General features: G+C 39.7%; 1 long non-coding RNA gene across 1 annotated transcript in view; it reads right to left on the reverse strand.

Annotated features, from left to right (window-relative positions):
* Window positions 1–778: 778 nt before the first annotated feature.
* LOC139185772 (uncharacterized) overlaps window positions 779–25,200 on the reverse strand; it is an 87,931-nt gene continuing 63,509 nt past the window's right edge. Inside the window, exon 3 of the long non-coding RNA XR_011569258.1 lies at window positions 779–3,158. This is a non-coding gene — a long non-coding RNA (uncharacterized lncRNA). The remainder of the gene's footprint in view (window positions 3,159–25,200) is intronic.

Here is a 25,200-nt window from a genome sequence, read left to right on the forward strand (position 1 = left end):
ATGACCACTGGAAAAACCATAGCCTTGACTAGACGGACCTTTGTTTGGCAAAGTAATGTCTCTGCTTTTGAATATGCTGTCTAGGTTGGTCATAACTTTCCTTCCAAGGAGTAAGCGTCTTTTAATTTCATGGCTGCAGTCACCATCTACAGTGATTTTGGAGCCCCCCAAAATAAAGTCTGACACTGTTTCCACTGTTTCCCCATCTATTTCCCATGAAGTGATGGGACCAGATGCCATGATCTTAGTTTTCTGAATGTTGAGGTTTAAGCCAACTTTAACTACTTAAATATCACTCTGATTAAAAAAAATACATTTAACTTTAAAAAATAAAGAGAAAGATAACAAGATATGAAAAAGGAGAGACAAGTATAGACACAACTGATTGAGGAGAAGTCTAGACTCAGTGAGACACAAACTACAGCTTTACTTTTCTTTAATCATTGCTTTCAATCATTTTCCAGTTGAATTTCATTTTCCCATTACTTACTGAAATACAGAGCAGAGCTCATAACTTTCTGGTTAGTTTCAGTTAGTTTCTTTCAGAAAAAGAAAGAGACTAACTTGGCACTGGCAATGGGCAGGACTGCAGGGTGGGGCTGTGGGCTCTGGAATTTCCGCAGGGTGGGCTCCACTGCGGTCTTTCCCCAGCCTCATCCCACTGCTCAGGGGCGCAGGCAGGGAATTGGGGTGGGGGGGAGGTGGTGGGTCTGTAAAGTTTCATCAGGGTTGAGGTTTTGCCAGGGAAATACAAAGAGTGGGGGCAGATAACCTGAACATTATGTAAGAATGTTGTTTTAGGAATGAAACACAGAATCCAAACTGAGCAAGGTGGGAAGTAAGGGCATAAGGAGGCCTTTGGGAAGTGGGGCAGGGAGCTGAGGCTGGTGGATCATGGTAACTAAGCTAACTTCAGGGTGACTTAAAAGAAAGGTAGGAAGTGGAGCAAAGCTAGACAATTACAGCTTAGCTCTGTCTGCCCCCTTGGAGGTATGCCTGGTCCAATTCCTCTGATACGTAAGAGCCATGGTTCACTTTCACTGGGAAGAGGGAGACATTTCCTTGCATTCACCATCAGTCTTCTTCCCCCTCTCTCCATTACCTTCCTCCCTTACAGCTACCTCTCTCTCCATGGCCACCCCAAGACTCAGTAGAAACCTTTTGTCTCCAACAGACCCACTGATTCCTTTCTCTATGGCACCTCCTGCACCATGGTTGTGTCCTAGCTTTTCTGTTGACTTCTTTTCCATGCATCACATTAGAATGGTTAGGAGATTCAGATATGAGTTACCAGGGAAGTACGCGGCTGCCGCCCTCTTTACTGAAAGTAACCAGCAGCAGTGGAGAATTAATCTAATCTGCAATGGCACATGCTGTCAGATGGAGAATTTATTGTCTCCTGTCCCTGGTGGCTCAGATGGTAAAGAATCTGCCTGCCAATGCAGGAAATGTGGGTTGGATCCCTGGATCGGGAAGATCCCCTGGAGGAGGAAATGGCAACCCAATCCAGTATTCTTGTCCAGGAAATCCCATGGACAGAGGAACCTAGCAGGTTGCAGTCCGTGAGGTCACAAGAGAGTTAGGCATGACTGAGCGACTAACACCACCAAACGATAGTGTAATTATATGGGAGCCTGGCTTGCTCAGGAGAATGGCTAATGCAGGGCAAAGCTGCCTCTGGCCATGCATTTTAAAGCCCCAAAACTCCAAGGAAGAATTACAGATCCTAAGATTCTATAGATTACTAATCTGTCAAGAGGTTGGGATGGATTCGCTTCTGCACAAACCCACGATCTCTTCTGACTCCAAACTTGTCAAATTTGCTTTAAAGTAATTGTTCTAGTTTCTATAATAGCAACACTTCTATGGTAGCAAAGGTTATTCTTTGTATCTCAAAACCTACTCTCACCTTTTGAAATAACAGTACCCCTAATTTTTAGCTGGACATAGGGCCATCAGAATAAAAACTGTATTTCCCAGAATCCTTCCTAGTGAAGTGTGACCACATGTCTAAATCCAGGGCACAGTGAGAACAGACTTCTGGTCACACTCTAGAAAGTTAGGGCTGTGTCATCCCTTCATCCTTTCCTCTACTTCCATTCTGCTGCTTGGAATGGCATAGAAACAGGAGAAAAGGAACCAAGGACCCTAGATGATCCTACGGAGAAGAACCATATCTGCCTTGGACCATCTTCACAAGAGAGAAACAAACTTCTCTCTTGTTCAACCCATTGTTATTTGGGGACTCTATTAGATGCATTTGAAATTGTATCCTACCTCTTTGTTCCTTAGCTATGTATGTGTCAGACAAGTACAAAACAACTCATTCATGTTTTGATCTTCCTATCCTTCATTTCATTCTTGAATCCATCATGGATAAGATCTTCACCTTGGTGAGTTCCTCCTTAATAATGGAAATGTAAAATGTATATCTAAGATAAGGATAAATCATCTTTCTGAATGTCTAGTGTCTACAAATGCAATAGCTAGATCCTGTTCGCAAACTTCTGGTGATAAATGAGTGTCCTTAAGTAAATCAAGTAGCAAATGTTGGAGTAAGTGAACAGTAATCCTTAAACAGAACTAGTTGTATTTTTCAGTTGAGTATTCTAATAGAAATGATTTCCTTTTCAAGATGCCATGTTGCCCCTTCCCCATTCATATTGTTCTTGCTCAACCACCCAATTTTAATTATCATTTAATTATCTTTATTTACAGCTGAGTGCCCCCCTTCTGTTGGAAAGCCTATTTTATATAAACCAAACCATGGGTAATTACCTATCAAAAGCAGATTTATCTAAAGTCCCATTGAAAGTAGATAAGGCAGTTCCTTTAAGTCATAAAATCATTCCAAACTGGATCCAGGAGAAAAGGACAGCATTAAATTTGAATTTATAGAATACCAACAATATTATAGTTACCATAGGAGATAAATTCTTATCCATATGGCCTGCCACAGAAGTAGAAAATCTCCATTTCAGATTGATCTTCTAGGATGTACATTGTGGTGGATACTATAGGTCCATTCACTCATCACTTTTTTCCAGTCCACATTTTCTTGCCGTCCTCTACTATAGAGGCTGGGTAGAAAATGAAAACTTCATGTTCTCAGCTCCATCTTATCCTTTTGCAGCAAGGAGACATCACATGACACAGTTCTGGTCAATGAAATACATGTAGAAATCAATTTAAAAACATATTGAATTACACGTTACTTCCATTCTTGTGTATACATCCATCTGAAAACAGAGACTCAAACTGATACTTGTACACTCATGTTTATAGCAGCATTCTTCACAAAAGCCAAAAGGTGGAAACAGTCCAAGTATCCATCAACAGATGAGTAGATCAACAAAATGTGGTATATATACACACAATGGAATATTGTCCAGCCATAAAAAGGAAGGAAATTATGATACATGCTTCAACAGGGATTAAACTTGGAACATTATGCTAAGCAAAATAAGCCAGATACAAAAGGATAAATATTGTATGATTCCATTTATATAAGGTACCTAGAATAGGCAAATTTACTGAGACAAAAAGTAGAAGAGAAATTACTGGGGGTGCGGGAAGGAGAAAAGGGAGTTGTTCAATGGGTACAGAGTTTACATAGGGGGTGATGAACAAATTCTAGAGATGGAGAGTGGTAATAATTACACAGTATCATGAATGTACTTAATGACACTGAATTGTGCACTTAAAAATATTTAAATGCTAAATTTGTATTATGTATATTTTACCACAATTTAAAAATATGATTTAAAAATATCTATGTCAGGGTAGGATGGACAGTGGGAGGAAAGCTCAAGAGGGAGGGGATATATATGTATGTGCTTATGACTGAGTCTCATCATTGTAGAGTAGAAACCAATACAACATGGTAAAGCAATTATCCTCCAGTTAAAAATAAATTTTAAAAAAAGAGAAGTAGCCACACTTTTGAAATATGAGTCAGCCTAAGGCAACATCTTTTTTCCTATGGATTTATTAATAAATTAGTAAGTTCAAAAATAATAAAATAAAAATCTTTTTAAATCTCTATGTCTATTTTTTTACTTAACAAATTAAGTCTGGATCTCTCAACTCTATATTTTGCTGAAAGTTTCCACATGCTTCTGACCTTAAATAGAATTCTGTTTCATCACTCAAGCTGCCCTGAAGGTAGTTCATTTTTACCCCAAGGCTAGCCAGAGACAGAAACCAATAATAAACAATAGCAGAGGTTTGTGGGTAAATCTCTCTTTTGCTTCTCCACCTTGAAGACATGGAGGACAGAAGGGATTTGAGAGGAAAAGGGAAGAAAGATGTATATATAACCTGCTACTTGGGGCTGACAAACGAAGGAGTCCTTCCAAGAGGCAAGATATGCCTGTGGCAGATGAGTAGGAAGGAGGGACATTCTTTGCAGAAATTTGAGGTGCACCTCCATTTTGGTGTGTCTTACCACAAGATTTTATCTATCCAAATGAGAAGCGTGTCAGTAAAGGATGGTGTTAGCCTGAAGATTGAACAGCCATTGAGGCCTGAGTCTCTACACACAAAGGCTCTCTCCTCTTCTCCTCTGGATTCTGGGTCTTGCCTGACACGATTCTTACTTACTACTAATAATAAGCTAACATTTGTCCTGGGCTTACTTTGCCAGGCACTGCTGGAAGCATCTTATGTATATTGCGTGCATGCTCAGTCACTTCAGGCATATCCGACTCTTTGCAACCCCATGAACCGTAGCCTGACAGGCTCCTCTGTCTGTAAGGTTTTTCAGGCAAGAATTGTTGCTATTTCCTCCTCAGGGGATCTTCCCGACCCAGGAATCGAATCCACATCTCCTGTGTCTCCTACATTACAGATGGACTCTACCACTGAGCCACTAGGGAAGCCCGTTAAGTATTTACTTCATATAACTTTGACAAGTTGTCTGTGAAGTACATATATACCATTATTATTATTATTATTATTATTATTTCCACTTTACAGCTGAGGAAATTGGGGCAAGAAGTTTCAGTTCAGTTCACCCACTCAGTTGTGTCCAGCTCTTTGCGACCCCATGGTCTGCAGCACGCCAGGCTTCCCTGTCCATCACCAACTTCCAGAGCTTGCTCAAACTCACGTCCATCAAGTCAGCGATACAACCATCTCATCCTCTGTCATCCCGTTCTCCTCCTGCCTTCAATCTTTCCCAGCACCAGCGTCTTTATCAATGAGTCAGTTCTTCGCATCAGGAGGCCAAAGTATTGGAGTTTCAGCTGCATTGCAAGAAGTTTAGATAATCTGTTTAAGATCACACAGAGAACAAGTGACAGAGTCGGGACTGCCACCCAGCCACTTGGGCCCCTCATGCTTAAGCACTGCTTTATGCTGCTTCTTAGATCCTGTGGAAAATTGTTTCCCCTGGGTAGTATCTCAGTTTCCAACTGTGCTTAACTTTGAAATACTTTCAGCTAGTACCCTCTTTGTCATCATCATGGCTTTATTTGTTTTACAGAGGAATAAAAATGTGTCTCTGCATGTATGATTATATAAGTTAAGTAACTTTCTATTTTACAATTAATTAGAGTAATATTAACAGCTATTATGGGGCTTCCCTGATAGCTCAGTTGGTAAAGAATCCGCCTGAATTCAGGAGACCCCAGTTTGATTCCTGGGTCGGGGAGATCCGCTGGAGAAAGGATAGGCTACCCACTACAGTATTCTTGGGCTTCCTTTGTGGCTCAGCTGGTAAAGAATTTGCCTACAATGTGGGAGACCTGGGTTCAATCCCTGGGTTAGGAACATCCCCTGGAGAAGGGAACAGCTACCCACTCCAGTATTCTGGCCTAGAGAATTCCATGGACTGTATAGTCCATGGGGTTGCAGAGTCGGACACGACTGAGCGACTTTCATTTTCACTGACAACTATTATGGATACAAGCACGAAGTCTTATTTCCCTTACCCAGTTGAATTTAGTAAGAATTAAGTCTGATTCTTACTAAAGTAAAGTATGAAATAGCTGTTCCCCATTAGATGATGAGGATCATAAACAGACTTCCATATTATGGTTCCGCTATCTTGGGAATTCATAGCATCTAAGGATGCTCTTCTGGATAAAGCAGGAAAGAGAAAGAGCAGGGAGGCTTATCTGTTAGAGGTTCTTATGAGCCAGGGGCTTCCCTGGTGGTTCAGATGGTAAAGAATCCACGTGCAATGTAGGAGACCCGGGTTCAATCCCAGGGTCAGGAAGATGCCCTAGAGGAGGGCATGGCAACCCACTACAGTATTCTTGCCTGGGAAATCCCATGGGCAGAGGAGCCTGGCAGGCTACAGTCCACAGCGTTGCAAAGAATGGGCCATGACTGAGCAACTTTTACTCACTCACAGGCCAGGGTAGGAAACGACACACAGTGCATGAACGCACGTGCCACTGGCTACAGTTCAGTCACATGGCTACGGTTCAGTCACATGGCTACAGTTCAGTCACATGGCCACACCTGACTGCAAAGGCGTCAACGAGGGTGCCCAGGAAATGAGCACGAGGCCGTCTCTGCCATAACAGGCTTCCCACCCAATAATGCACTTGCACAATGTTTTCACAGCTCTCCTGAACCAGAGATTTGAGTAATCTCAAAGTGTCATAAACAGGTAGGATAAACCACCACCCAATGAAGATTTTCCCCAATGATCCTCTGGATTGCATCTGTTATTAATGATGGCTATTACTTTTTTAAACTCATAAGTTAAAAAAACCACAAGTAACGGATGACAGTTTGAAGCTTTTGAACCGATAGCTCCGAGACAGAGGTACCAGCTAAGGTCTGATAATAAACAGCAGATGGATACTGAGCTATCAAAACTTTTGTGAAGCTTGTATTTTAATATTATTGTGGGAAAACGTCACAATATCAAGCAGCAGGAAATGTGGCTAGGATTTTAGCCCCTTTTCTGTTTAATTTATTCTTTAATAGTCTGATACAACTTGTAGGTTAACTGAATGCATGCTTACATGTCGACCAGATTAAAAGGGAAAGGTAATGAAGTCTCTCTAACAAAATTAGGAATTACCCCAAAAAGCAATTGTTCTGACAAATATCATGTGATATTATTTTTATGTGGAATCTAAAAAATGGGTACAGGGACTTTCCTGGCAGTCCAGTGGTTAAGACTCTGGGCTTCCACTGCAGGGGGCGAAGGTTCGATCTCTGCTCAAGGAACTAAGATTCCATATGCCACTTGGTGTGTCCAAAAAAAAAAAAAAAATCAAAATTCAAAATATAATAATAATACATAAAAGGTACAGATGAACTCATCTATTGATATAAAACAGAAATAGAGTTATAGATATGGGAAACAAACTTGCAGTTACTGGGGGAAGGAGGGGGAAGGATAAACTGGGAGATTGGAATTGACATATATACACTATTATATATAAAACAGATAACTAATAAGGACCTACTGTATAGCACAGGGAACTCTACTCAACAGTCTGTAATGGCCTATATTGGAAAAGAATCTTAAAAAAGAGTGAATACATGTATATGCATAACATTCACTTTGCTGTCCCCCTGAAACCAACAAACATTGTAAATCAACTAAATAACCAAAAAAAAAAAATTCTTTTAAGAAAAAGCAACTGGTCTGAGTGTCTATAATCAGAAGAAAATGTATTTATTCCCTCTAGTAAAATAATAGTTAAGCTGTAAGATAAGACATGACATTTAAAGCACATTAACATCTCATGATTTTTAAAGAAAAATCTCATTCCTTAAGAACCTGCATGATATATCTATAAATTGAGTTGGTACTTGCTATAAACATCTCTTGCAACTATGCCAAAAATATGCATGTATTTAAATAAGGACCAACAGGCAACATTCAAAAATGAAAAGAACACTATGTTCAGGGACTGAACATAGGGTGACTTACGAGTGACTTATTTCCCCTTGTCAAAATTTCCTCTAATATTTTTACACCCCATTACCAATAATGTTTGAATAATTTATTGCCAAAAACAAAGAAAATGAATTCTTTCCTTTCCATAATACAACTGTGTAACAAGCCTTCCAATTTTCCTGTGAGAAACAGTTACCATTTCTGCCTGGTTTGGCAGAGTTCTAAGGTGTAGAATTTTTTTTTAAATTTTTGTTCCCTGATAAATTAATTTTTTAAAGAGCGAGAAAAGAACCCTTTCCTAGAGGATATACACGCACTGGTCAGTCTTCTTGTAACACTGAGGATGCCCAAAGCCTGCTACCCTGACCAGCAGTTTCATTATTAAGAAGCAGAGAGGTGAAGGTACTCTTTGACTTAGAGAATATTTTATTGGCTGAAGCTCCAAAGAGATCCTTTCTTTACATATTCAGTGTTCAGTGTTCCCTATCACCTCAGTGATTTACTGAGAACTCTTAGAAAGTCTGCTTTGTATGTTTAGGCAAAGGTTAGCCACTTCAGGGGCTTGGGGTATATGATGTGTTTTCTTATACACACTTCTGTCCCTGAAAATCACTTTTTTTCTACAAGGTCTTTTCAACTGCCTGAACGTCTTTGAGATTCTTGAGCTCGTCACTGAGTATCAAAAATTGTCACCTGTATCCAAATCCACAATGTCTCAGGTTCATTAAAACATCTGTCTTTATGGCCACATCTGGTGCCACGGAGTCCTTGCTTCACCTACCTGGATGTAACTTAACATCTGAGAAGACTTAGGGGCAGTGGAAGCTTTTCAGAGGGTTCTCATCCTCCTTTTATTCAGTAAGGGTTCTCATCCTCCTTTTATTCAGTAAGGGCTCTCATCCTCATTTTATTCTGATGATCTGACCTGAGATGTAGGCAGAGAATTGTCTAGTTCTCCATACCCTGGGTTCATAATCCAGCATTTTTTCCAACCAATCCTTTATGTATAAGAATGTTATCTATTAGCAGAAGATGATACTTAGAACAGAGAACTATGTCTTAGTTCTAGAAAACATAATGCAGAAGAAAAACTAGGAATTCAGACCTGACAACAGGTCAGGGAAATGTTTCTACTTCTTGTGGCAGACGATTCTTCATGGGTATCTTTGTGTTCCTGTTCATCTTGTAATTGCTTTTATTCTGAAATATATGTTCAGATGAACAGTCTTAGAAGAGAGAGATTGTCTCCCTGCAGGACAGAGGGAAGATTTGTTTGCTGTGCAGGATGATAAAAGTATTTCCATCCAGAGCGAAGTTTGCAGATTTGCAAGCAACATCCTTGTAAGGTTGGTTCTTAAGATTAACGGTCCCTCAGCTATGACACAAGCCCACTGTATACGCAGCATTCCCTTGGGCCTGCTTCTGCCCTGCCCAGGTGGAACATGGGGGGCAAGGGAAATGGATGAGAAGATGAAGGTCATGCCGCCTACTGTGCCATGAATAATGAAGTCCTTTGTTTTGGACCCAGGAAGTTCCTGTCTTTTTCCAACATCCAGGAAACTGAAGGACTAATCTCCTAGCTTGAAAGTAGGTTAAAATCATAAGCCCTTCACAATGCTTGACTCTTCTAACAAGAGTTAGCCCACTGTTAAGATGAGGGTTCCCCTTAACCACAGTAGAAGGAGAATTTTTATTTCACAGGCAAAACAAATAGGTCTATATGACTAAGTATGCTAAGTACTAAAGTGCGCATTCCACTCACATGCACCTATCTCTGATGACTTGCCATATTAAACATCCCCTACACTTACCAGAAGACATAGTTAATATCAGCTTCACCCAGACTCATTAATAGTGCTCCCTGAGTATCTTTAGCAAATCTACTACCACCATAAACACCAGCCATGGGAACTGGCTACATATTTTTTTTCTTTTTAATTTATTTTTTTATTGAAGGATAATTGCTTTCAGAATTTTGTTGTTTTCTGTCAAACATCAACATGAATCAGCCACAGGTATACATATATCCCCTCCCTTTTGAACCTCCCTCCCATCTCCCTCCCCATCCCACTCCTCTAGGTTGATACAGAGACCCTGTTTGAGTTTCCTGAGCCATACAGCAAATTCCCATTGGCTATCTATTTTATATATGGTAATGTAAGTTTTCATGTTACTCTTTCCATATATTTCACCCTCTCCTCCCCATCCCCATGTCCATAAGTCTATTCTCTATGTCTGTTTCTCCATTGCTGCCCTGTAAATAACTTCTTCAGTACTGTTTTTCTAGATTCCATATATGTGCGTTAGAACACAATATTTATCTTTCTCTTTCTAATTCACTTCACTCTGTATAATAGGTTCTAGGTTCATCCACCTCATCAGAACTGACTCAGATGTGTTCCTTTTATGGCTGAGCAATATTCCATTGTGTATATGTACCACAACTTCTTTATCCATTCATCTGTCAATGGACATCTTCCATGTTCTAGAACATGCTTCCATGTTCTAGCTATTGTAAATAGTGCTGCAATGAACAATGGGATACATGTGTCTTTTTCAATTTTGGCCTCTTCAGGGTATATGCCTAGGAGCGGGATTGCTGGGTCATATGGTGTTTTTATTCCTAGTTTTTAAAGAAATCTCCATACTGTCTTCCTTAGTGTATTCGCACCAACAGTACAAGAATGTTCCCTTTTCTCCACATCCTCTCCAGCATTTGTTGTTTTGTAGACTTTTTGATGATGGCTATTCTGACTGGTGTGAGGTGATATCTCATTGTGGTTTTGATTTGCATTTCTCTAATAAATGAGCAAGGATGAGCATCTTTTCATGCGTTTGTAGGTAATTTGTATGTCTTCTTTGGAGAAATATCTGTCTAGGTCTTTTTTCCACTTTTTGATTGGGTTGCTTGTTTTTCTGGTATTGAGTTGTATGAGCTGTTGTATATTTTGGAAATTAATCCTTTCTTCATTTGAGATTATTTTCTCCCATTTTGAGGGTTGTCTTTTCACCTTACTTATAGTTTCCTCTGCTGTGCAAAAGCTTTTAACTTTAATCAGGTCCCACTTGTTTACTTTTGCTTTTATTTCCATTACTCTAGAAGGTGGGTCATAGAGGATCTTGCTTTGATTTATGTCATCGAGTGTTCTATGTTTTCCTCTAGGAGTTTTATAGTTTCTGGTCTTACATTTAGGTCTTTAATCCATTTTGAGTTTATCTTTGTGTATGGTCTTAGGAAGTGTTCTAATTTCTTCTTTTACACATAGCTGTCCAGTTTTCCCAGCACCATTTATTGAAGAGGCTGTCTTTGCCCCATTGTATATTCTTGCCTTCTTTGTCAAAAATAAGGTATCCATAGGTGCATGGGTTTATTTCTGAGTTTTCTAACTTGTTCCATTGGTCTATATTTCTGGTTTTGTGCCACTACCATACTGTCTTGATGACTGTAGCTTTGTAGTATAATCTGAAGTTAGGAAGGTTGATTCCTCCTGCCCCATTCTTCTTTCCTAAGACTGCTTTGACTATTCAGGATCTTTTGTGTTTCCATTTAAATTTTTAAATTTTTTGTTCTAGTCCTGTGAAAAATGCCATTGGTAATTTGATAGGGATCACATTGAATCTGTAGATTGCATTTGGTAGTATACTCATTTTCACAATATTGATTCTTCCTACCCAGGAACATGGAATATCTCTCCATCTGTTTATGTCATCTTTGATTTCTTTCATCAGTGTCTTATAATTTTCTGTGTACAGTTCTTTTGTCTCCTTAGGTAAGTTTATTCCTAGATATTTAATTATTTTTGTTGAAATGGTAGATGGGATTGATTCCTTAATTTCTCTTTCTGATTTTTTATTGCTATTACCTAGAAACACCCAGTTGTGGATGTGACTGGTGATAGAAACAAAGTCCAATGTAAAGAGCAATATTGTAAAGAGCAGTATTGCATAGGAACCTGGAATGTTAGGTCACTGATTTAAGGCAAATTAGTTTACCTCAGTTCAGTCACTTAGTTGTGTCTGATTCCTTGCCACCCCATGGAATGAGCATGCCAGGCCTCCCTGCCCATCAACAATGCCGGGAGTTTACTCAAACTCATATCCATTGAGTTGGTTATGCCATCCAAATATCTCATTCTCTGTCGTACCCTTGTCATTCTGCCTTCAATCTTTCCCAGCATCATGCTCTTTTCAAATGAGTCAACTCTTCGCATCAGGTGGCCAAAGTATTGGAGTTTCAGCTTCAACATCAGTCCTTCCAATGAATATTCAGGACTGATTTCCTTTAGGATGGACTGGTTGGATCTCCTGCAGCCCAAGGCACTATCAAGAGTCTTCTCCAACACCACAGTTCAAAAGCATCAATTCTTCAGCGCCCAGATTTCTTTATAGTCCAACTCTCACATCCACATGTGACTACTGGAAAAACCATAGCCTTGACTAGACAGACCTTTGCTGGCAAAGTAATGTCTCTGCTTTTTAATATGTTGCCTAGGTTGGTCATAACTTTCCTTCCAAGGAGTAAGCATCTTTTAATTTCATGGCTGCAGCCACCATCTGCAGTGATTTTGGAGCCCCCCAAAATAAACTCTGCTACTGTTTCCACTGTTTCCCCATCTATTTGCCATGAAGTGATGAGACCAGATACCGTGATCTCAGTTTTCTGAATGTTGAGCTTTAAGCCAACTTTTTCACTCTCCTCTTTCACTTTCATCAAGAGGCTCTTTAGTTCTTCTTTGCTTTCTATCATAAGAGTGGTGTCATCTGCGTATCTGAGGTTATTGATATTTCTCTCAGCAATCTTGATTCCAGCTTGTGTTTCACCCAGCCCAGCGTTTCTCAGGATGTACTCTGCATATAAGTTAAATAAGAAGGGTAACAATATACAGCCTTGATGTACTCCTTTCCCAGTTTGGAAACAGTCTGTTGTTCCATGTCCAGTTCTAACTGTTGCTGCCTGAGCTGCATACATTCTCAAGAGCAGGTCAGGTGGTCTGGTATTCCCATCTCTTAAAGAATTTTCCACAGTTTATTGTGATTCACACAAAAGCTGTGACATAGTCAATAAAGCAAAAATAGATGTTTTTCTGGAACTCTCTTGCTTTTTCAATGATCCAGTGGATGTTGGCAATTTGATCTCTGGTTCCTCTGCCTTTTCTAAACCAGCTTGAACATCTGGAGGTTCACAGTTCACGTACTGTTGAAGCCTGGCTCAGAGAATTTTGATCATTACTTTACTAGCATGTGAGATGAGTGCAACTGTGCAGTAGTTTGAGCATTCTTTGGCATTGCCTTTCTTTGGGATTGGAATGAAAACGGACATTTTCCAGTCCTGTGGCCACTGCTGAGTTTTCCAAATTTGCTGGCATACTGTGTGAAGCACTTTCACAGCATCATCTTTTAGGATTTGAAATGGCTCAACTGGAATTCCATCACTTCCACTAGCTTTGTTCATAGTGATGCTTCCTAAGGCCCACTTGACTTCTCATTCCAGGATGTCTGGCTGTAGGTGAGTGATCACACCATCATGACTATCTGGGTCGTGAAGATCTTTTTTGTATAGTTCTTCTGTGTATTCTTGCCACCTCTTCTTAATATCTTCTGCTTCTGTTAGGTCCATTCCATTTTTGTCCTTTATTGTGCCCTTCTTTGCATGAAATATTCCCTTGATAGAAAGCAAAGAAGAACTAAAGAGCCTCTTGATGAAAGTGAAAGAGGAGAGTGAAAAAGTTGGCTTAAAGCTCAACATTCAGAAAACTGAGATCACGGTATCTGGTCTCATCACTTCATGGCAAATAGATGGGGAAACAGTGGAAACAGTAGCAGAGTTTATTTTGGGGGGCTCCAAAATCACTGCAGATGGTGGCTGCAGCCATGAAATTAAAAGATGCTTACTCCTTGGAAGGAAAGTTATGACCAACCTAGGCAACATATTAAAAAGCAGAGACATTACTTTGCCAGCAAAGGTCTGTCTAGTCAAGGCTATGGTTTTTCCAGTAGTCACATGTGGATGTGAGAGTTGGACTATAAAGAAATCTGGGCGCTGAAGAATTGATGCTTTTGAACTGTGGTGTTGGAGAAGACTCTTGATAGTGCCTTGGGCTGCAGGAGATCCAACCAGTCCATCCTAAAGGAAATCAGTCCTGAATATTCATTGGAAGGACTGATGTTGAAGCTGAAACTCCAATACTTTGGCCACCTGATGCGAAGAGTTGACTCATTTGAAAAGAGCATGATGCTGGGAAAGATTGAAGGTGGGAAAAGAAGGGGATGACAGAGAATGAGATAGTTGGATGATATAACCAACTCAAGGGACATGAGTGAGTTAAACTCCAGGATTTGGTTTTGGACAGGGAGGCCTGGCATGCTGCGTCCATGGGGTCGCAAAGAGTTGGACACGACTGAGCGTCTCAACTGAACTGAGTACATTGAAATGCTAGTGATTTCTGTGTATTGATTTTGTATCCTGCAACTTGGCTAAATTCACTCATTAGCTGTAGTAACTTTCTGATACTATCTTTAGGTTTTCCTATGTACAATATCATGCCATCTGCAAACAGTGAGGGCTTTACTTCTTTTCCTATCTGGACTCCTTTTATTTCTTTTTCTTCTCTGATTGCTGAAGCTAGAACTTCTAGAACTATGTTGAATCATAGTGGTGGAAGTGGACACCATTGTCTTATTCTTGATCTTAGGGGGAATGCTTTCAGTTTTTCCCTTTAAGAATAATGTTTGCTGTAGGCTTATCATATTTGGGCTTTATTACGTTCAGATAGGTTCCTTCTATGCCCATTTTTTGAAGAGTTTTAATCATAAATGTGTGCTGAATTTTGTCAAAGGCTTTTTCTGCATCTGTTGAGATGATCATATGGTTTTTATCTTTCAATTTGTTAATATGGTATATCACATTGATTGATTTGCCATAATTGACGAATCCTTGCATCCCTGGAATAAACCCAACTTGATTGTGGTGTATGAGCTTTTTGATGTGTTGCTGAATTCTGTTTGCTACAATTTTGTTGAGAATTTTTGCATCTATGTTCATCAGTGATATTGGCCTGTGGTTTTCTTTTTTTGCATTGTCTTTGTCTGGTTTTGGTATCAGGGTGATGGTGGCCTCGTAGAATGAGTTTGGAAGTGTTTCTTCCTCTGAGGTTTTTTGAAAGAATTTTAGAAGTACAGGCATTAGCTCTTCCCTAAATATTTGATAAAATTCTCCTGTGAAGCCATCTCGTCCTGGGCTTTTGTTTTCTGGGAGATTTTTTTTTATCACAGCTTCAATTTCAGTGCTTGCATTGGATTGTTCATAATTTCTATTTCTTTCTGGTTCAGTTTTGGAAGATTGAACCTTATTAAGAATCTGTCCATTTTTTCCAGGTTATCAATTTTATTGTCATACAGTTGTTCATAATAGTCTGTTACAATCCTTTGTATTTCTGCATTGTCTGTTGTAACCTCTCCTTTTTAATTTCTAATTTTATAATTTCTAATTTTGATTTGATTCTTCTCTTTTTTTTTATGAGTCTGGCTAAAGTTTTGTCAATTTTGTTTATCTTCTCAAAGAACAAGCTTTTAGTTTTATTAATCTTTACTATTGTTTCTTTCACTTCTTTTTCATTTATTTCTGCTCAGATCTTTGTGATTTCTTTTCTTCTACTAATTTCAGAGATTTTTTTTGTGCTTTTCCCAGTTGTTTTAGGTGTAAAGTTAAGTTGTCTATTCGATGTTTTTCTTGTTTCTTGGGGTAGGATTGTATTGCTATAAACTTCCCTCTTAGAACTGCTTTTGCTGCATCCCATAGGTTTTGAGTTGTCATGTTTTCACTGTCATTTGTTTCCAGAAATTTTTTTATTTCCCTTTTGATTTCTTCAGTAACCTGTTGGTTATTTAGAAATGTGTTGTTTAATCTCCATGTGTTTGTGTTTCTTACAATATTTTTTCTTGTAATTTATATCTAGTCTCATAGTGTTGTGGTCAGAGAAGATGCTTGATATGATTTCAATTTTCTTAAATTTACTGAGGTTTGACTTGTGACCTAAGATGTGGTCTATCCTGGAGAATGTTCCGTGTGCACTTGAGAAGAAGGTGTATTCTTCTGCATTTGGATGAAATGTCCTGAAGACATCAATGAGATCCATCTCATCTAATGTATCATTCAAAACTTGTGTTTTCCTTATTAATTTTCTGTTTTGATGATCTGTCCATTGGTGTGAGTCGGGTATTAAATTCTCTTACTATTATTGTGTTACTGTCAATTTCTCCTTCTCTGTCTGTTAGTGTTTGTCTTATGTATTGAGGTGCTTTTATGTTGGGTGCATAGATATTTACAATTGTTATATCTTCCTCTTGGATTGATCCCTTGATCATTATGTAGTGTCCTTCCTTATCTCCTATAATCTTCTTTATTTTATGGTCTGTTTTGTCTGATATGAGGATTGCTACTCTAACTTTCTTTTGCTTCCCATTTACATGGGATATATTTTTTCATCCTCTCACTTTCAGTGTATATGTGTCTGTAGGTCTGAAGTGGTTTCTTGTAGACAGCAATATATATGGGTCTTGTTTTTGTATCCATTCAGCCAATCTGTGTCTTTTGGTTGGAGCATTTAATTCATTTAAAGTAATTATTGATTCATTTAAAGTAATTATTAATATATATGTTCCTATTGTCATTTTCTTAACTGTTTGGGGTTGATTTCATAGACCTTTTTTCTTCTGTTGTATTTCTTGACTGTATAAGTCCCTTTAACATTTGTTGTAAAGCTGGTTTGATGGTACTGAATTCTCTTTACTTTTGCTTGTCTGAAAACTTTTTATTTCCACTAATTTTGAATGAGATCTTTGTCAGGTACAGTAATCTTGGGTGTAGATTTTTCCCTTTCAGTACTTTAAATATATTCTGCCATTCCCTTCTTGCCTGCAGAGTTCCTGCTGAAAGATCAGCTGTTAAGCATATGGGGCTTCCCTTGTATGTTACTTGTTGCTTCTCCCTTGCTGCTTTTAATATTCTTTCTTTGTGTTTAATCTTTGTTAGTTTGATTAGTATGTGTTTTGGCATGTTTCTCCTTGGGTTTATCCTGTTTGGGACTCTTTGTGCCTCTTGGACTTGACTGACTATTTCCTTTTCCACGTTGGGGAAATTTTCAACTATAATCTCTTCAAAAATTTTCTCATACCCTTTCTTTTTCTCTTCTTCTTCTGGGACCCCTGTAATTCAAATGTTGATGCATCTGATATTGTCCCAGAGGTCTCTGAGACTATCCTCAGTTCTTTTCATTCTTTTTACTTTATTCTGGTCTTCAGAAGTTATTTCCACCATTTTATCTTTCAGCTCACTGATTCGTTCTTCTGCTTCAGCTATCCTGCTATTGATTCCTTCTAGAGTATTTTTAATTTCAGTAATTGTGTTGTCTCTGTATGTTTATTCTTTAATTCTTCTAGGTCTTTGTTAATTGATTCTTGCATTTTCTCGCATTTTGTTTTCAAGGTTTTTGATCGTCTTTACTATCATTTTTCTGAATTCTTTCTCAGGGAGTTTGCCTGTTTCATCTTCATTTATTTGGACTTCTGTGTTTCTAGTTTGTTCCTTCATTTTGTAGTATTTCTCTGCTTTTTCATTATTTTTGTTTTTAACTTACTGTGTTTGAGGTCTCCTTTTCCCGGGCTTCAAGGTTGAATTCTTTCTTCCTTTTGGTTTCTGTCCTCCTAAGGTTGGTCCAATGGTTTGTGTAAGTTTCATACAGGGTGAGATTTGTGCTGAGTTTTTCTTTGCTTATCTGTTTTTCCTCTGGCAGGCAAGGCTGAGTGAGGTGGTACTCCTGTCTGCTGATGACTGGGTTTGTAATTTGGTTTTGTTTGTTGTCTGGATGGGGCATCCTGCACAGGGTGCTACTGGTGCTTGGGTGATGCTGGGTCCTGTATTCCAGTGGTTTCCTTTGTGTGAGTTCTCACTATTTGATACTCCTTAGGGTTAGTTCTCTGGTAGTCTAGGGTCTTGGAGTCAGTGCTCCCACTCCAAAGGCTCAGGGTTTGATCTCTGGTCAGGATCAAAGATTCCACAAGTGGTTTGTTATGGCATTAAATGAGATTAAAACAAATATCCAAAAACAAGAAACCAAAGATGAACCCCAAACAAAGGGCAGTTACAAAATCAGGCAAATAATAATTAAAATAATGGAATATACACATATACATATACTCCCATGAGCAAAGTCAAAACCCTCCAACAAAAATGAAGAAAATAGATTGACCCAGCAAACAAAGGAAATCAAAAATTATATTTACCAGTTAAGAACAAAAGTAACTAAAGCACAAAGTGGAAAACAAAACTAAAGCAAGGTGCCAAGTGGGGAATAAAGCAATGAAAACAAAACCAACAAATATGTTGAGAGGAAAGGAAAGAAAGAAAAATTAGATATGCAAAGTTAAATAGACATAGATGAAGGTTTATATACATTAAAGATTAACTGCAAGGGGAAAATAACAGTAGGAAAGGCAAACAAAGAATAAATGTAGAAAAATATAATAGGTTTTAAAAAATTAAAAGTTAAAATTATAAAAAAGAGAAAAGGAAAAAATGGAAGAATAAAGAAAAAAGGAAAAAAAAAAAAAAAACCGTAAAACTCCACAGAACTGCAAAAGCTCAACATAGATGCAGAGGTTTATAACAACAAGAAAAAGTGTGACTGAATATACAATATACATATATACCCATAAGCAAAATCAAAACAGTCCAACAAAAATAAAGTACAACAGATTGACCTGGTGAACAAAGGAAACCAAAAATTGTATCTACCAGAATAAAACTAACCAAAGCACAAAGTGGAAGACAAAACTAAAGCAAGGTACCAACTGGGGAATAAAACAAAGAAAATAAAGCTAACAAATACGTTGAGAGGCAAGGAAAGAAAGAAAAGAAAGAAAGAATAGATATGCAAAGCTAAATAGAGGTAGATGAAGAAGATTTATATACATTAGTGATTAACTGCAAGGGGGAAAAAAGCAAACAAAGGAATAAATGTAGAAAAATAATAATAGGTTTAAAAATTTTTAATTTAAAAAAGAGAAAAGAAAAAAAAAAAGGAAAACTCCCCAGAACTGCAAAAGCCCAACATAGAGGCGAAGGTTTATAACAACAATAAAAAATGTGACTGAGAAAAAAAAAAGGAGAAAAAAAGCTCAAAAGCTTAATTAGATTTCATAGTGCCAATAAAATCAACAACTACAACAGAGGGGAAGAAAAAGGTGTGGGGGAGAGAAAAAAAATCCAAAAAAATCTACAGAACAAGTCAAAACATTAGAAAAATAAATGTTTTTCTTGAGTCACTGCTGTCAGAGTCCTTTCCCTCGCTGGGAGTTGCAGTCCACCTCACCTCCCTAGGATGTCCTCCAATACTGTTCTGGTCTCTGGACCTGTAATCGGGGCAGCTCAGACTCTAATCTGGTCCTACTCCTCTGTGTTCTTGCCTCCTATGTCCACAGCTGTCAAAACTAGTGCATTTTCTTTTGTGGGGGCTCTCAATGACCTTTTATATATTCCATAGACACAGAGTCTGCCTAGTTAATCGTGTGGATTTAATCTGCAGCTTGCACAGCTGTTGGGAAGGTTTTGGTTCTTCTTCCTTAGTCACACTGCCCCCTGGGTTTCAATTGTGATTTTATTTCCACTTCTGCATGTGGGTCGTCCACTGAGGTTTGCTCCTGAGGCTGCCCTGGAGGACTTGGGTTTGCCCCTGTGAGGGCCAGGAGTGGAGGTGGTGCAGCTGCTTGGGTTGCAGGGGTTCTGACAGCACCAGGTACTCAGGGGGGTTGGCAGCTAGGGCAGCAGGAAATATGGTGCTCTACAAGAGTATGGCAACCAGTATTGGCCAATACACTCCAGTATTTTTGCCTGAAGAACTCCCCTCCATGACAGAGAAGCCTGGAAGGCCACAGTCTACGGGGTCACAAAGAGTCAGACACTACCGAAGTGACCCTGTGCACATAGACGCAGGACTTTTTTTGCCTGTGGCAACTCTGCCCCAGTGAGAGTTGAGCATGAAGGTGGTGCAGCTGCTTGGCTTGCAGGGACCCTGGTGGCATCAAGTATGCAGGGACATGGACTGCCTCTGCCACAGGAGTTATGGCCCTATCAGAGGCTTTTTTCAAGACTCTTGTAGCTGGCAATCAGAAGGCCTCTTTGGCCAGTCTTTCTCTGTAGCTCCACCCGTTTCAGGCACTTAGAGGGCTCCCTTGCTTGGGGTCATTCTTGGACCCCAAGTGCTTGGGGTTCAGCACGTCAGGCACATAGAGGTCCCCCCTGGCTGGGGTCCTGCTTTGTAGATTGGCCCATCAGGCACTTAAAGGCGCACCCTGGGTGGGGTCCTACTCTGTAGTTCAGTGTGTCAGGTGTTTGATGGGCGGGCCAGCCTCTCTATTGTTCAGCTGCAATGCTGACTTGTCCAGGGAGAGAGGCTATGGTGATGGCTCCACCCCCCTACACATGACTCAGCAGTATCACCTTGCTTCCATGGCTGCCCAGCTTTTCTCCACAGGCATTTCCCACCACAATCTCTTCCCTCACCTCCCCTTGATCCGTCTCTCCGTGGTCAATAGCAGCCCTTGCCCTGGGATTGCTCCACAGTCCCTAAACTCCAGCTCCCAGCCACTGCACCTTTCAGGGGATCTACGTCCCTCTCCAGGATACCTATGGCTGAGGCAAGGACTGTCTGATTCTCATTCCATTTAGGCTGCCACAGATCAGCTGTTTCCCTCTCAGTCTTAAATGTATTCTCCTCTGACTCAGACAATTGCCCCAGTGTGGGAATCAGACCCCTGCTTCAATTCCCCCACCCACTGAGGACAGGTCCAGTCCTACTAACACTCCTGTTTTTCCCCCTGATTCCTTCATCCTACAGAGTTTTGCGTGGGTCTATATATTCTTTTCTGCTGGTCAGGTACTCCTGTCCTCTCTCAGCTGGTGTTCTCCATGCACTTCTATGTCTGAAGGTGTATTCTTGATGTATCCGTGCAGAGAGATGTACTCCACGTCCACCTACAACTCCGCCATCTTATTCTCTCCACATTTATTTTTGAAAGTAGCTTTACCAGAGAGGAGCTAGTCCCATTCTCATGGAGCAGATCAGGGTTCCTTCAGGAAAAGATGGTACTACAGAAAATGAAAGCTGAGATACTGAACTGCTGCTAAGTCGCTTCAGTCGTGTCCGACTCTATGTGACCCCATAGACGGCAGCCTTAAATTGAATAACCCTCAACTGGAAAACAATAAAAGACCTAAAAGCCATCCACAGATATCTGAGTTATAAAATGGACCATTAATACCATGCTAGTCACTCCTAGGAACTTCCTGTAGCTTTAAAAAAGAAAAATCAATCAATTTCTATGTAAAGTTTTAATCTTTTTCTAAGAATGCAAAAAACTAAAGGAAACAGAAACAAGAATCCAGCCATCTCCAAAAGTAACAGATTTACAATACTGACTTAGACTTGTGTTAGATAAATTTGATCTCCACAGAACACCCAAGATGTATATGCATATTATTTATGTATGTATATGTTAATATTTGGAGAAGGCAATGGCAATCCACTCCAGTACTCTTGCCTAGAAAATCCCATGGATGGAGGAGCCTGATGGGCTGCAGTCCATGGGGTCGCTAGGAGTCAGACACAACTGAGCGACTTCACTTTCACTTTTCACTTTCATGCATTGGAGGAGGAAATGGCAACCCACTCCAGTGTTCTTGCCCAGAGAATCCCAGGGACGGAGGAGCCTGGTGGGCTGCCATCTATGGGGTCGCACAGAGTCGGACACGACTGCAGTGATTTAGCAGCAGCATGTTAATATTTGACTACTAATGATAATCCAGGGGATAGTTTAAGAGAGGAATTTATTTCCAGTATCTATGCTTTGTCTTTCATGCTAATACAATTCAAGATTGTTCTAAAGATGTATGCTGCTGCTGCTGTTGCTAAGTCACTTCAGTCGTGTCCAACTCTGTGCGACCCCATAGATGGCAGCCCACCAGGCTCCCCCACCCCTGGGATTCTCCGGGCAAGAACACTGGAGTGGGTTGCCATTTCCTTCTCCAATGCAGGAAAGTGAAACGTGAAAGTGAAGTCGCTCAGTCATGTCCGACTGCTAGCGAGCCCATGGACTGCAGCCCACCAGGCTCCTCTGTCCATGGGATTTTCCAGGCAAGAGTCCTGGAGTGGGATGCCATTGCCTTCTCGGTCTAAAGATGTATAATTACATTAAATCATTTATTTATAAGACATTATTCTCAAGTAATCCCAGGTATGTTTCCTCTGTAAGTTAAGAAAAAAAGCAGGTATAACAACTTACAGTTTGTACTTTACTCTCTTGTTTTCTGCTAAAATGATGGAACTTTATAGTATTATCATTTGTTACCCACGAGAAGTTCTTTAATATCTTTTAGAAGAGGGGCCAGTATTCTAAAGATAACTTTTTAAATGGACATTAAATTCAACCCAAAATGAAATTTCTAAACTTTTTATTTCCTCTCCTTTTTCATAAATATCCCCAAGGGATCAAACCCATTCGTAATATTAAAAGTTCACATTATAATCACACTGCCATGCTGAAATGTGTTTTTTACTTATATTTGCCAAGATAAACAGATTTGAAAAGACACTGTTATGAGTATGGGAAAACAGACACTATCATATTTTGCTTATTAGGAGAACAAATTGATGCAACCTCTATACAGAGCAATAAAGCAATATACGAGAATTTTAAATACAGAAATTCTTTGGCCCAGAAGTTGAACTTTTAGGAACTTATGTATATAAGTTTCTATCTATCTATCTATGTAATATCCAGGGCATATAAGAAATTGGATATGGTAGTTGAATCTCCAGAGAAGAATAGAAGTAGAGTGACTAGAAGAGGGGAAGGAAGGCATACTATTTGTTCTTTGAAGTGTTGTACTATGTGAATCTATGACCTGTTTGAAAAAATAAGTGTTTAAAATGTTTAAAAATTCCTTAAATTACCTTTCTCATATTTGCATGTGGAAATACAGAAATATTTACCCTTCCTATGTCTTTAAATAGGTTCAGATTTGCTTTCTATATTTATCACGTTTTGCATGTCACAGGGGACTTAAAGAGAAGGGAAAGGGGAACTTGTATGGTTTCTCACTCTAGAACCAGCCCTAGGCAAAAGAGAGCAAAGCTGCTATATTGGTTCTCATGTGCCCTTTGTTTCTGGCTCTTTCTAACATCTTCCTCTTCACAAAAACTAAGGACCCAGAGGGCATGTGATTTTCCAAGGCCACCTACATAGGACAAAGTAGAAATCAAAATAAGAATGTGTGATTCTGAATGTCACACTTTGGTTTACTTAACCCCAGCTGATTGTGATGTGTGTATAGGAATGTGCTCTTATTTGACCATGTATTCCTCACAGAGAATTAGTAAGTTCTTCTGACTGTGAATAATTGGAGGCATAGTCTGAGGCTGTCATGATCCTGGATAACTTCTTTCCTTCTTTTGAGGAGAGAGGGGTCCTAGAATGTGTTGTCTGTTTCTTGGGCATCTCAATAGGCCTGAAGGTCAGCAAAGAAATTTCTCAGACTTCTGCAGTTTCCTTGAGTCTGATTACTAGGACAGTTTCCTGCTCCTATAGCTGCTTCTACAGACTCAGTGAATCAACCCTTATAACAGTGCCTTCTCCTCTTCTCCCTACATCTAGACCTTACCATCTTTGTCAAAGCTTGCTTTCTTTCAAGTGTCCCTCTTCATGCTACATCTGCATTCATGTTAGCTCTTAACATGGATTTCAAGCTTCTGAATTTTAGACAGTAATTCTCAGACTTGTTCATTTGTGCTACACAGTGCAGGCCTACAAGCCTTGCTCGGCCTCAGGATGGAAGAACTCGAGACAGTGACATCAATGGTTTATTGGATGGAGGGATCTTACATGTCCAAAGCAAGGTCCCGGAGTGACACAGTAGACAGCAGGCTGGATAAGCAGCAGTCTTCCCTGGGAGGTGGGAGAGGAAGTTACCTTTACAGGGAAAACTGATGTCACGTTGGCTTATCAGTTACCAGGGTAACCAACTGAGGAGCATGCCCCCACAGAGCCCCTCAGGTTAGATTTTCATGGGGCAGATGTTTCCCTTTGATAAACTAGCGGATTGAACCACGCTGGCTTAAGGATTAGAACAAGCACTAACTGGGGCAAGAGACAAGCACATAGGCAATTACTGACCAGACTATGATTAAGGGGGAAGTTGGGTCAGGTAAGTAGTAGGTGAGGCAGGGACTGGTCAAGCAGAGGATTTGCAGAAAGCAAGAGAACAGCCATCGTGAGTGGCCTGATTATACACGTCCATGAGCAGAACATTTGAAAATCTTGTTCTTAAAGAAGTAAACTCGGATTTCCCTGATGGTACAGTGGATAAGAATCCGCCTGCCAATGCAGAGGACACAGGTTCGATCCCTGGTCCAGGAAGATCCCGCATGCAACAGAGCAACTAAGTTCATGAGCTATAACTACTGTGCCTGTGCTTTAGAGCCCTTGAGCCGCAGCTACTGAGTCCATGAGCCACAACTACTGAAGCCTGCATGCCTAGGGCCTGTGCTCCACAAGAGAATCCACCACAATGAAAAGCCTGCACACCACAACAAAGAGTAGACCCCGCCCACCACAATTAGAGAACGCCCACGCGCAGCAACAAACACCCACTACAGCCAAAGATAAATAATTAATGAAATAAAAGACAAGTAAACTAGCGAATCTAAATGGCGAGTCAGGAATTCAAGAGTGAAGAGCAACCTCTAAGGAAATAAGCAGGAATAGGGTCCAAGGTGAGCACCCGAGGCAAGACTTGTCATTCTGCTTTTAAAATTTTTTTGAAATATTCATAACAAACAGTAAACACAAAAAATAGCATACTGAACACCTGGGTGCCTGCCACCCTAAATTTTCTAAAACTAGTAAAAGCGTCAATTCACAAATCAGAGTAAAATTGCTGAAAAAGAATCATTTCTAATTCAAAGCAACCAGAAAGAAACATTATCTTCAAAGCTGCAACAATACTGACAGTTGACTTCTCATCAGAAATGACAGAGACCAGATGACAGTATCAAGATATCTTTATAAGTGCTGGAGGGAAAATACCTGCCAACCTAGAAACCCATATCCAGGAAAAATATTCTTCAAAAGTGAAAACAAAATAAAACCATTTTCCAGAAAAACAAGAATGGAGAGATTTCTCACCAGCATGCCTGCATTTTTAAAAGGAAAATAATCCCTGATGGGTGCACAATGATGCAGGAAAGAGTAAAGTACACTAGAAAAAGTAAGTACATATG

The sequence above is a fragment of the Bos indicus genome, chromosome 11 (assembly GCF_029378745.1).
Source record: "Bos indicus isolate NIAB-ARS_2022 breed Sahiwal x Tharparkar chromosome 11, NIAB-ARS_B.indTharparkar_mat_pri_1.0, whole genome shotgun sequence".
Lineage (NCBI taxonomy): Eukaryota > Metazoa > Chordata > Mammalia > Artiodactyla > Bovidae > Bos > Bos indicus.